This window comes from Drosophila subobscura, chromosome A (genome assembly GCF_008121235.1).
Source record: "Drosophila subobscura isolate 14011-0131.10 chromosome A, UCBerk_Dsub_1.0, whole genome shotgun sequence".
Taxonomy (NCBI): domain Eukaryota; kingdom Metazoa; phylum Arthropoda; class Insecta; order Diptera; family Drosophilidae; genus Drosophila; species Drosophila subobscura.
In genome coordinates, this window is record NC_048530.1 from 10090679 (window position 1) to 10103216 (window position 12538).

A 12538-nucleotide genomic window follows, 5' to 3' on the forward strand; every position below is an offset into this window, starting at 1 on the left:
AATCTAGTCGTCTAGATTGCTTCTAATAGATTAGTACCGGAACAATAACGTTAGTGATTGTGAATCCTACCGGCTGCGCCAATAAGTATTCCCGAGTTCAAAAGTAGGTTTTATAAAAAGATATTTTATTTAACCGAACTTATATAATAGAACATAGGATATGATAATGAATTCCCCAACTCAATGTTAGAGAGTCTCAAACGGAACAGTCTTCTTGTTCTCGAGTTATTGATCTCGAGAAGCTTCGGTTGCGAGAGGCGTTGCTTTAGTGACAGCGGCTAATAAGCGATGCGTTGGCCTATGTGTGGGAGGCTTGGGAGATGCGTCGGCTTGGCAGCCGCAGTTGGTGATTGGTGTCAGCTTTCATTGAGAGAAGCTTGAGAGCTCACTTGTTTACAAGAGTTCTCCCTGCTATTGAAGTGTGGAACTTATTCTGAATTTGTCATGGTGTGGAGTGTGGGAACGAGCTGATAACGTATTGGTCAGCAACGTTCTATTGCATTCCAGAGTTTTGGGTTGCATGGGACTTCCTGTGGATTTCGGTATGGACGAATCATGCGTTGTTTATTCAGGTGTTGGGGGATCTTCTTATATGTTTATCTTATTTCATATAGATGCGAATACATGGATGTAAGGGTGAGTGCTGGGCATATGCATAACGTGTATAGGTGTGGGTGTGGTTATGAATATGTCAAGTGCTTAACGTATATTAATGCGTATGTGGGTGTAGTTCATTATGGAAATATTAATATATATATGTATATATACGTATATTTTGTATATATAAAATAATATACACATGCCTGTGATCACAAAGCGAAAGCGGAAAGAACAGCGTCGGGCATCGGGCAAACAAGAAAGCGAAAATAGAATTTAAGCTTACAGAATGATGAAAGGGCATCATTAACCAAATAGTTGGAATCATAAACAGCAAATATTATTTATGTATAATATTCGTCTAAAATAGATAATACTAAGAATACCTACCTACCTATGTTTGTATTTTAAATTCTATTACTGTTATGTTTTACAATTCACAAACACAAACACACTTACACTCATTTTTATTTTATTTTTTATTTATATTTATATGTAACAATTTTGTACATTGATTCAGAAAAACGAGGCTGGAGATTGTCTTCTAGATATGCCAGCAATTTTATGTAACCCCCCATCTCCATTCCTAACTAATCGTACACCAAAAACGTACAGTTTTAAAGTAATTTTAAAGCGAAACTAGGTCAAGATTTTGTAAAATGTTTAAGCAAATTGTCATAGCACAATTTAATTTGTGTGTGTATTATTATGATTTTATGAATATCTAGAGTGAATTTTGTAACTCCTAGTAGTAGGATAGCCCCATATAAATCTAACATTTACATATATCTTAAACAAACAACATACAAAAAACCTACAAATAATATACAACCAAGTGCGAAAGACATAGTAACAAGCGTTGCCAAATGCAGAATCAAATGTAATAGATGAACTAAACCCGAAACTATTCAAAATAGCGGAACAAAAAAAGCACTCACAAGCTATGTGAACAGAGAGGGGTGGCGCCCAAGTCCCAGTCCCCCAAGTCAACCACTTTCTTCAACAATCCCTACTCGTCCCCCCTCAAGAACGATATTACAACAATAGTAACTATTTATACAATTCTTACGATATTCTTACGATATTTAGTTGACATTCGAGTTAGCCAACATTATAGATATAGTTCCTTGTTACACTTAAGACGATTTCAAAACCATTCGGCAGCTTGTACAATGCAAACAAAAAGCAAACAAGGAAAAAAAAGTGTATAATCGATTAATTAATAAGAGAGATATTAATCGATAAGCGATAAGAAGCGAGCAATCGAGAATGATTGATAGATAATATATATTTGATAGGAAGATGGTTAATCAAGAAACAAGGCAAGCATCCCTTAAGCCTTTTATTAACGAAACAAAAAAAAGTTATAAATATAAAAACAACTAGTCGTATATGTAACGATTAGCCGATTATTTTTGTCAAAATTTGATTGAATAAACAACGGGACGAAATGAAGAAACAGCTGCTAAGTAAACAGGCAAAGACAACTAGCGATTACTCGATAGGCTAGTTACCAATAAATGTTTACAAAATATCAATTATAAACATTAATTCTACAATTTTGAAAGATTTCTAGCGATTGCTCGTACGCAATGATTCAGGTTGAGTGTTTTTATCCAATATCCAATATGTGCAATACTTATGTACATATGTAGGTCCTTTTTATTTTCAAATTTTGTTTCTAACTAAATATATATTTTTTTTGTATCAATGTTTAGGTTTGTTACTTATACGAAGTTACTCTTAATTTGTATAATTTAATTAAGCATTAATTGCATTTTCCCCGCATGACATACACGAGCTGCATACATGCGACGGATAAGTGAAATACTGTCGCTAAATGTTCGGCTATAGTATTGTATGTTGTTGAAAACGTGTCACAAAACTTTGTTATACTACTACCATAATCATTTAAGTACGATTACCATATTATAATGCTGTCTATTTATGTATGTTTTAGTGATTTTTGTTTTTTTTTTCCCGACTTTTGATGAACTTTTCGAATCTTTTGTTCTTAGGCAAAATAATTATGTATTCAATTATATTTTATTGTATGTACAATATTTCTGCGGCAAACCCAGGCCAAGCGCAATCTAAACTTAACTGTGTATTTATGTTATGGCAAGCGATGGCACAAATTATTATCTACGGTATCTATATTAGTTGATAAATGTGTATAAAGTACATATTATGGACAGACTTGCAGTTGGATTTGTTTCACAGCGCACATCATCTGGATTAAGTTAACTGATTGATCACAAACACTGCTCTACAGGTACAGATAGCCTGGTCAATGGGTTAAATGCTTTAGAGTGCGAATTGCCCAATCAAACAATTGACCCACACTTAACTGAGACTCATGCCGGAGTGGAGATTATTTGAACCATGGATGGATTTAATTTGTATACGCTTTTTCCCCCTCTGCTTGTCTGTCTGTCTGGCGTTTGTCTGATGTTTGATTTGATAAATGTTTCAAGCCTTTTGCAGCTTCTAAATTTCGACTGACTGTGGCAACTGGCCAATGACTCCTGGAACTAGACTATGTCTGCTGAACTGGTCCCTGTAGGAGCTCTAGGAACGCCAAGCGGCCATGCCGTAAATATTTTGGTGGTCCTGGAATGTCTAAAGAAGGGAGCGAAGATTTCCCCTGAGGCGGAGAAAGTGTTCCGGAATTAGCCGAAATAGAGAGGGCATTTGGATATTCGTGTGATGATAGGTCCCTTTTATGTCTCGTATTAGCGCGCATTTCTTTTGGTCTTTATAATTGTGAGAATAGGCACCTGTTGGCAATATGTTATGAATCAGTACGTGGGTGATGTATTAAAAATTCAATTCAATTCAGACCTACCAAAAAATATAATTATTTCGAGAAGTGCATGTGTGAAGCAGTGCGCCGGTAATGAAGTTTCTGGTGGGTGGATAGCAAAGCAAAGCGTTAGTGGCCGTATAAAAAAGATTTCTTTGGCTAAAGTGAAACGAATAATATTGGAAAAAGCAAAAATAAATAAAACTTGGAGTAACATTGTGCGATGCGATGGAACGCGACAAAACTTTTAAACCCGGTACTCAAGCAGTATATGTATATATATGTACATACATATATGCATATGTAGCAAAGATGTAAAATGTAAAATTCGAAAAACTCATGATGTTAAATCCAAACATATGTATGTACAATTGTATGTGCATACATGTAGTTATGTACATATGTTGTATACTGACTGAGAACCGGGTATAAAAGTTGTGACGCGTTCTAGCTAAATTCGATCTAAAAAATGTTAGCGAATCCACTGTTCTAACAACAGAGCTTGTATGCACCCATCCCAAAACTATGCTATTATCTACATCAATAACACTTCCCGACCAAATTGCACGCTTTATTTACGCCTCGAGAACGCTTCCAAAACAACTTTTTTGATAGATTTGGGACATTCAAATTTTCTGATGAATTATGGTTTTTTTTCTATGGCAGAACTTTGTTTTGAAGAGTTTTTAGTAACTGGTATTTTTTGTTATGCTTTTTCAAAGGTAGCGGCTCCTTCTTTTCACATAACATATGTAAATATCTAAGATCTGGTTGTAAAGAACATTGCCAATCTGAAATGCTAAATGATGCAGCAAAAACGGCTGCAAAATATAAGGCTTTCAAATGCAAAGCTAATGATTTTTGTGAGGTGTTTTAACAAAAGTTTGACTAACGAAAAGTCGAAAAAAATATGTAATCCTGTGTCCTCTTATTTTTTGTGTACAGATGCATTTTATCGACGTCGTTGAAGGTATTGCCGATTAAAATATATGGAGAGACGGCTGGGCAAATGTTGGTCAACTAACCCTACGAAAATGAAGGGACGTGTGAGACGCTTCTTACGCGTCATAGCTTTAATACCCTGTACTCAGTCAGTATATCTGTACCTTATTGTTTTTTTTCGAATTGTACATTTGACATTTTAAATTTGATCTACATCTGTCATCTACATAACTTACGCCAACACGCTCTTTTTAGCTCGCCCCCTCGCCAAGAGCCGCACACTACACCAAGCAGAGTGAGAGAAAATGTGAAAATTAAAAAAACGAGAAGGGACGTGTGAGACGCTTCTTACGCGTCACAACTTTTATACCCGGCACTCAATACTACATCTGCAACTTAGCGGTTATTTGTCAAATTTTACATTTTTTCTTCATCTGTCATCTACATCAACAACACTACTCACGCCAACACGCTCCTTTAGCTCGCCCCCCTTTCCTAGAGCCACACACTGCAGAGTCCTGGCAGAGGCAGAGGCAGAGGAACGCGAAAGGCGAAGGCCGCACACTGCAGAAGCAGAGTGTGAATGAGAGAATAAGAAAAAAACAAATATAAGCTGCGGGACGGGGTGGGTTTAGCCAAGGCTGTGGCAGAGGCAGAGGAACGGCACTGCGCGAAGCAAAGTGTGAAAGAGAGAATGTGAAAAAACAAATATAAGCTGCGGGACGGGGTGGGTTTAGCCACTACAAATTAATTTATTCATTCTGGCTCTAATAAGGATCCGGTGATCTGATAGATATGATCATTCCCTACGGAATGGCGTTTTTATTTTTCTTTTGTCTTCAAAATTGTGGTTCTGGGAGATTTTCGCCCTTTGTGGTGGCAGAAGGGGGCGGGGCTCATTTTTGAAATACCCTTGTGTGAGAGTGAGCATACAGCAGTCTGTAGGCAAAATTCGGTGGCTCTAGCTCTTATAGTCTCTGAGAACTAGCTGACAAACAAGGCGGACAGATGGACAGACAGACATGGCTCTGTCGACTCGGCTATTGATGCTGATCAAGAATATATACATATACTTTATGGGGTAGGAAGCGTCTCCTTCTCTAAGTTACATCCATCCACTTTTTCCCACACGATAACCGGGTATAAAACTCCATAAAAATACCTTCTGGAAGGTAGCTGCCCCAACTTCCACAGCATTTCTGGCTTCAGTGCTCAAAAAGTACTAAAAAAAATAATAAAATTAAAAAAATCCTTGGCATGGATGGTTGGTTAACCAATTTTAGCTCAGCCGACTCTCCATAAATTTTAAAGAGCAATACCAATACCATATTACAACCAGACGTAAGACACTTAAGTTATGTGAAAAAAGCGCTATATCTTAAAAAATCTTAAAAAATACCAATTTTTAAAAATTTGAAACACAAAATTTTGCCCAGAATAAAGTTATCAAAAAGCTTGTTTAAAGCCCAAATTCTAAAAAACCAACAAATTTGGTTTGGTTCAAAGTTTGGTTACCTTCCGATTCGATGGGCTGCAAAGACTCCCATTGAATTTTGTGAAGTAGATTTGTCGCAGAAGTTCTTCGTATGGTGTATGGTTCTGGAATTCGTACATTAGAGCATTCTTCAGCTCCAGCCAGGTGTTGGCTGAAAGTCGTTGTGCTTCTTCGGTCAGCTGCACCTCAATGGCTCCAAACAGTATTCGTGACTGTCTGGCGTCGTGCGTCGGGTACAGTTCTTGTATGTACTCAACGCGTTTGATGAAGGAGCTCAGCTTTCCAGCTGATCCGTCATGGGCTGGTACTTGTCGAATTGACAGTAGTGCTTGGTTTAGGTGATTTTCACTAAGGGTTGCAGGTGGTAATGCCATTTTGATTTGTAATTAATTTTAGTTCACTTCACGTGTGTTTCACTCAATGGATTATTTAGTTGTTGACTTATTTAAATCGTTGCTGTTGGTGATTTATATAATCGTTGCGATTTTGGTTACAAAATTATTGTTTTGTTTAACGTTTGTATTTGGCCTAGTGCTACGTTGCACATATGTTCTTTGGCGGATTCACTTGGTCTAACTAGCTTCGCTAATCTCCAGCAATCTAGTCGTCTAGATTGCTTCTAATAGATTAGTACCGGAACAATAACGTTAGTGATTGTGAATCCTACCGGCTGCGCCAATAAGTATTCCCGAGTTCAAAAGTAGGTTTTATAAAAAGATATTTTATTTAACCGAACTTATATAATAGAACATAGGATATGATAATGAATTCCCCAACTCAATGTTAGAGAGTCTCAAACGGAACAGTCTTCTTGTTCTCGAGTTATTGATCTCGAGAAGCTTCGGTTGCGAGAGGCGTTGCTTTAGTGACAGCGGCTAATAAGCGATGCGTTGGCCTATGTGTGGGAGGCTTGGGAGATGCGTCGGCTTGGCAGCCGCAGTTGGTGATTGGTGTCAGCTTTCATTGAGAGAAGCTTGAGAGCTCACTTGTTTACAAGAGTTCTCCCTGCTATTGAAGTGTGGAACTTATTCTGAATTTGTCATGGTGTGGAGTGTGGGAACGAGCTGATAACGTATTGGTCAGCAACGTTCTATTGCATTCCAGAGTTTTGGGTTGCATGGGACTTCCTGTGGATTTCGGTATGGACGAATCATGCGTTGTTTATTCAGGTGTTGGGGGATCTTCTTATATGTTTATCTTATTTCATATAGATGCGAATACATGGATGTAAGGGTGAGTGCTGGGCATATGCATAACGTGTATAGGTGTGGGTGTGGTTATGAATATGTCAAGTGCTTAACGTATATTAATGCGTATGTGGGTGTAGTTCATTATGGAAATATTAATATATATATGTATATATACGTATATTTTGTATATATAAATAATATACACATGCCTGTGATCACAAAGCGAAAGCGGAAAGAACAGCGTCGGGCATCGGGCAAACAAGAAAGCGAAAATAGAATTTAAGCTTACAGAATGATGAAAGGGCATCATTAACCAAATAGTTGGAATCATAAACAGCAAATATTATTTATGTATAATATTCGTCTAAAATAGATAATACTAAGAATACCTACCTACCTATGTTTGTATTTTAAATTCTATTACTGTTATGTTTTACAATTCACAAACACAAACACACTTACACTCATTTTTATTTTATTTTTTATTTATATTTATATGTAACAATTTTGTACATTGATTCAGAAAAAACGAGGCTGGAGATTGTCTTCTAGATATGCCAGCAATTTTATGTAACCCCCCATCTCCATTCCTAACTAATCGTACACCAAAAACGTACAGTTTTAAAGTAATTTTTAAGCGAAACTAGGTCAAGATTTTGTAAAATGTTTAAGCAAATTGTCATAGCACAATTTAATTTGTGTGTGTATTATTATGATTTTATGAATATCTAGAGTGAATTTTGTAACTCCTAGTAGTAGGATAGCCCCATATAAATCTAACATTTACATATATCTTAAACAAACAACATACAAAAAACCTACAAATAATATACAACCAAGTGCGAAAGACATAGTAACAAGCGTTGCCAAATGCAGAATCAAATGTAATAGATGAACTAAACCCGAAACTATTCAAAATAGCGGAACAAAAAAAGCACTCACAAGCTATGTGAACAGAGAGGGGTGGCGCCCAAGTCCCAGTCCCCCAAGTCAACCACTTTCTTCAACAATCCCTACTCGTCCCCCCTCAAGAACGATATTACAACAATAGTAACTATTTATACAATTCTTACGATATTCTTACGATATTTAGTTGACATTCGAGTTAGCCAACATTATAGATATAGTTCCTTGTTACACTTAAGACGATTTCAAAACCATTCGGCAGCTTGTACAATGCAAACAAAAAGCAAACAAGGAAAAAAGTGTATAATCGATTAATTAATAAGAGAGATATTAATCGATAAGCGATAAGAAGCGAGCAATCGAGAATGATTGATAGATAATATATATTTGATAGGAAGATGGTTAATCAAGAAACAAGGCAAGCATCCCTTAAGCCTTTTATTAACGAAACAAAAAAAAGTTATAAATATAAAAACAACTAGTCGTATATGTAACGATTAGCCGATTATTTTTGTCAAAATTTGATTGAATAAACAACGGGACGAAATGAAGAAACAGCTGCTAAGTAAACAGGCAAAGACAACTAGCGATTACTCGATAGGCTAGTTACCAATAAATGTTTACAAAATATCAATTATAAACATTAATTCTACAATCTTTTTGAAAGATTTCTAGCGATTGCTCGTACGCAATGATTCAGGTTGAGTGTTTTTATCCAATATCCAATATGTGCAATACTTATGTACATATGTAGGTCCTTTTTATTTTCAAATTTTGTTTCTAACTAAATATATATTTTTTGTATCAATGTTTAGGTTTGTTACTTATACGAAGTTACTCTTAATTTGTATAATTTAATTAAGCATTAATTGCATTTTCCCCGCATGACATACACGAGCTGCATACATGCGACGGATAAGTGAAATACTGTCGCTAAATGTTCGGCTATAGTATTGTATGTTGTTGAAAACGTGTCACAAAACTTTGTTATACTACTACCATAATCATTTAAGTACGATTACCATATTATAATGCTGTCTATTTATGTATGTTTTTAGTGATTTTTGTTTTTTTTTCGTTCCCGACTTTTGATGAACTTTTCGAATCTTTTGTTCTTAGGCAAAATAATTATGTATTCAATTATATTTTATTGTATGTACAATATTTCTGCGGCAAACCCAGGCCAAGCGCAATCTAAACTTAACTGTGTATTTATGTTATGGCAAGCGATGGCACAAATTATTATCTACGGTATCTATATTAGTTGATAAATGTGTATAAAGTACATATTATGGACAGACTTGCAGTTGGATTTGTTTCACAGCGCACATCATCTGGATTAAGTTAACTGATTGATCACAAACACTGCTCTACAGGTACAGATAGCCTGGTCAATGGGTTAAATGCTTTAGAGTGCGAATTGCCCAATCAAACAATTGACCCACACTTAACTGAGACTCATGCCGGAGTGGAGATTATTTGAACCATGGATGGATTTAATTTGTATACGCTTTTTCCCCCTCTGCTTGTCTGTCTGTCTGGCGTTTGTCTGATGTTTGATTTGATAAATGTTTCAAGCCTTTTGCAGCTTCTAAATTTCGACTGACTGTGGCAACTGGCCAATGACTCCTGGAACTAGACTATGTCTGCTGAACTGGTCCCTGTAGGAGCTCTAGGAACGCCAAGCGGCCATGCCGTAAATATTTTGGTGGTCCTGGAATGTCTAAGAAGGGAGCGAAGATTTCCCCTGAGGCGGAGAAAGTGTTCCGGAATTAGCCGAAATAGAGAGGGCATTTGGATATTCGTGTGATGATAGGTCCCTTTTATGTCTCGTATTAGCGCGCATTTCTTTTGGTCTTTATAATTGTGAGAATAGGCACCTGTTGGCAATATGTTATGAATCAGTACGTGGGTGATGTATTAAAAATTCAATTCAATTCAGACCTACCAAAAAATATAATTATTTCGAGAAGTGCATGTGTGAAGCAGTGCGCCGGTAATGAAGTTTCTGGTGGGTGGATAGCAAAGCAAAGCGTTAGTGGCCGTATAAAAAAAAAAAAAAGATTTCTTTGGCTAAAGTGAAACGAATAATATTGGAAAAAGCAAAAATAAATAAAACTTGGAGTAACATTGTGCGATGCGATGGAACGCGACAAAACTTTTAAACCCGGTACTCAAGCAGTATATGTATATATATGTACATACATATATGCATATGTAGCAAAGATGTAAAATGTAAAATTCGAAAAACTCATGATGTTAAATCCAAACATATGTATGTACAATTGTATGTGCATACATGTAGTTATGTACATATGTTGTATACTGACTGAGAACCGGGTATAAAAGTTGTGACGCGTTCTAGCTAAATTCGATCTAAAAAATGTTAGCGAATCCACTGTTCTAACAACAGAGCTTGTATGCACCCATCCCAAAACTATGCTATTATCTACATCAATAACACTTCCCGACCAAATTGCACGCTTTATTTACGCCTCGAGAACGCTTCCAAAACAACTTTTTTGATAGATTTGGGACATTCAAATTTTCTGATGAATTATGGTTTTTTTTCTATGGCAGAACTTTGTTTTGAAGAGTTTTTAGTAACTGGTATTTTTTGTTATGCTTTTTCAAAGGTAGCGGCTCCTTCTTTTCACATAACATATGTAAATATCTAAGATCTGGTTGTAAAGAACATTGCCAATCTGAAATGCTAAATGATGCAGCAAAAACGGCTGCAAAATATAAGGCTTTCAAATGCAAAGCTAATGATTTTTGTGAGGTGTTTTAACAAAAGTTTGACTAACGAAAAGTCGAAAAAAATATGTAATCCTGTGTCCTCTTATTTTTTGTGTACAGATGCATTTTATCGACGTCGTTGAAGGTATTGCCGATTAAAATATATGGAGAGACGGCTGGGCAAATGTTGGTCAACTAACCCTACGAAAATGAAGGGACGTGTGAGACGCTTCTTACGCGTCATAGCTTTAATACCCTGTACTCAGTCAGTATATCTGTACCTTATTGTTTTTTTTCGAATTGTACATTTGACATTTTAAATTTGATCTACATCTGTCATCTACATAACTTACGCCAACACGCTCTTTTAGCTCGCCCCCCTCGCCAAGAGCCGCACACTACACCAAGCAGAGTGAGAGAAAATGTGAAAATTAAAAAAAACGAGAAGGGACGTGTGAGACGCTTCTTACGCGTCACAACTTTTATACCCGGCACTCAATACTACATCTGCAACTTAGCGGTTATTTGTCAAATTTTACATTTTTTCTTCATCTGTCATCTACATCAACAACACTACTCACGCCAACACGCTCCTTTAGCTCGCCCCCCTTTCCTAGAGCCACACACTGCAGAGTCCTGGCAGAGGCAGAGGCAGAGGAACGCGAAAGGCGAAGGCCGCACACTGCAGAAGCAGAGTGTGAATGAGAGAATAAGAAAAAAACAAATATAAGCTGCGGGACGGGGTGGGTTTAGCCAAGGCTGTGGCAGAGGCAGAGGAACGGCACTGCGCGAAGCAAAGTGTGAAAGAGAGAATGTGAAAAAACAAATATAAGCTGCGGGACGGGGTGGGTTTAGCCACTACAAATTAATTTATTCATTCTGGCTCTAATAAGGATCCGGTGATCTGATAGATATGATCATTCCCTACGGAATGGCGTTTTTATTTTTCTTTTGTCTTCAAAATTGTGGTTCTGGGAGATTTTCGCCCTTTGTGGTGGCAGAAGGGGGCGGGGCTCATTTTTGAAATACCCTTGTGTGAGAGTGAGCATACAGCAGTCTGTAGGCAAAATTCGGTGGCTCTAGCTCTTATAGTCTCTGAGAACTAGCTGACAAACAAGGCGGACAGATGGACAGACAGACATGGCTCTGTCGACTCGGCTATTGATGCTGATCAAGAATATATACATATACTTTATGGGGTAGGAAGCGTCTCCTTCTCTAAGTTACATCCATCCACTTTTTCCCACACGATAACCGGGTATAAAACTCCATAAAAAATACCTTCTGGAAGGTAGCTGCCCCAACTTCCACAGCATTTCTGGCTTCAGTGCTCAAAAAGTACTAAAAAAAATAATAAAATTAAAAAAATCCTTGGCATGGATGGTTGGTTAACCAATTTTAGCTCAGCCGACTCTCCATAAATTTTAAAGAGCAATACCAATACCATATTACAACCAGACGTAAGACACTTAAGTTATGTGAAAAAAGCGCTATATCTTAAAAAATCTTAAAAAATACCAATTTTTAAAAATTTGAAACACAAAATTTTGCCCAGAATAAAGTTATCAAAAAGCTTGTTTAAAGCCCAAATTCTAAAAAACCAACAAATTTGGTTTGGTTCAAAGCCGAAAAATGGTGTCGGGCAGTATAATGCAATCAAGGTTAGGCTAGGTTAAGCAAAACCAAAATGCAATACAAAAAAAGTATGTAAGAAACCAAAATTCGGAAAAAATACCTTAAACTTTGGAGTTAACACAGATAAACAAGTTCATATATGTTGAAAAACTCAATGAAACGCTTATAAGCGTAGAGAAAAACATAATAAATATCCCAAATATTGAAAGCAAATTGAATTATGAATAA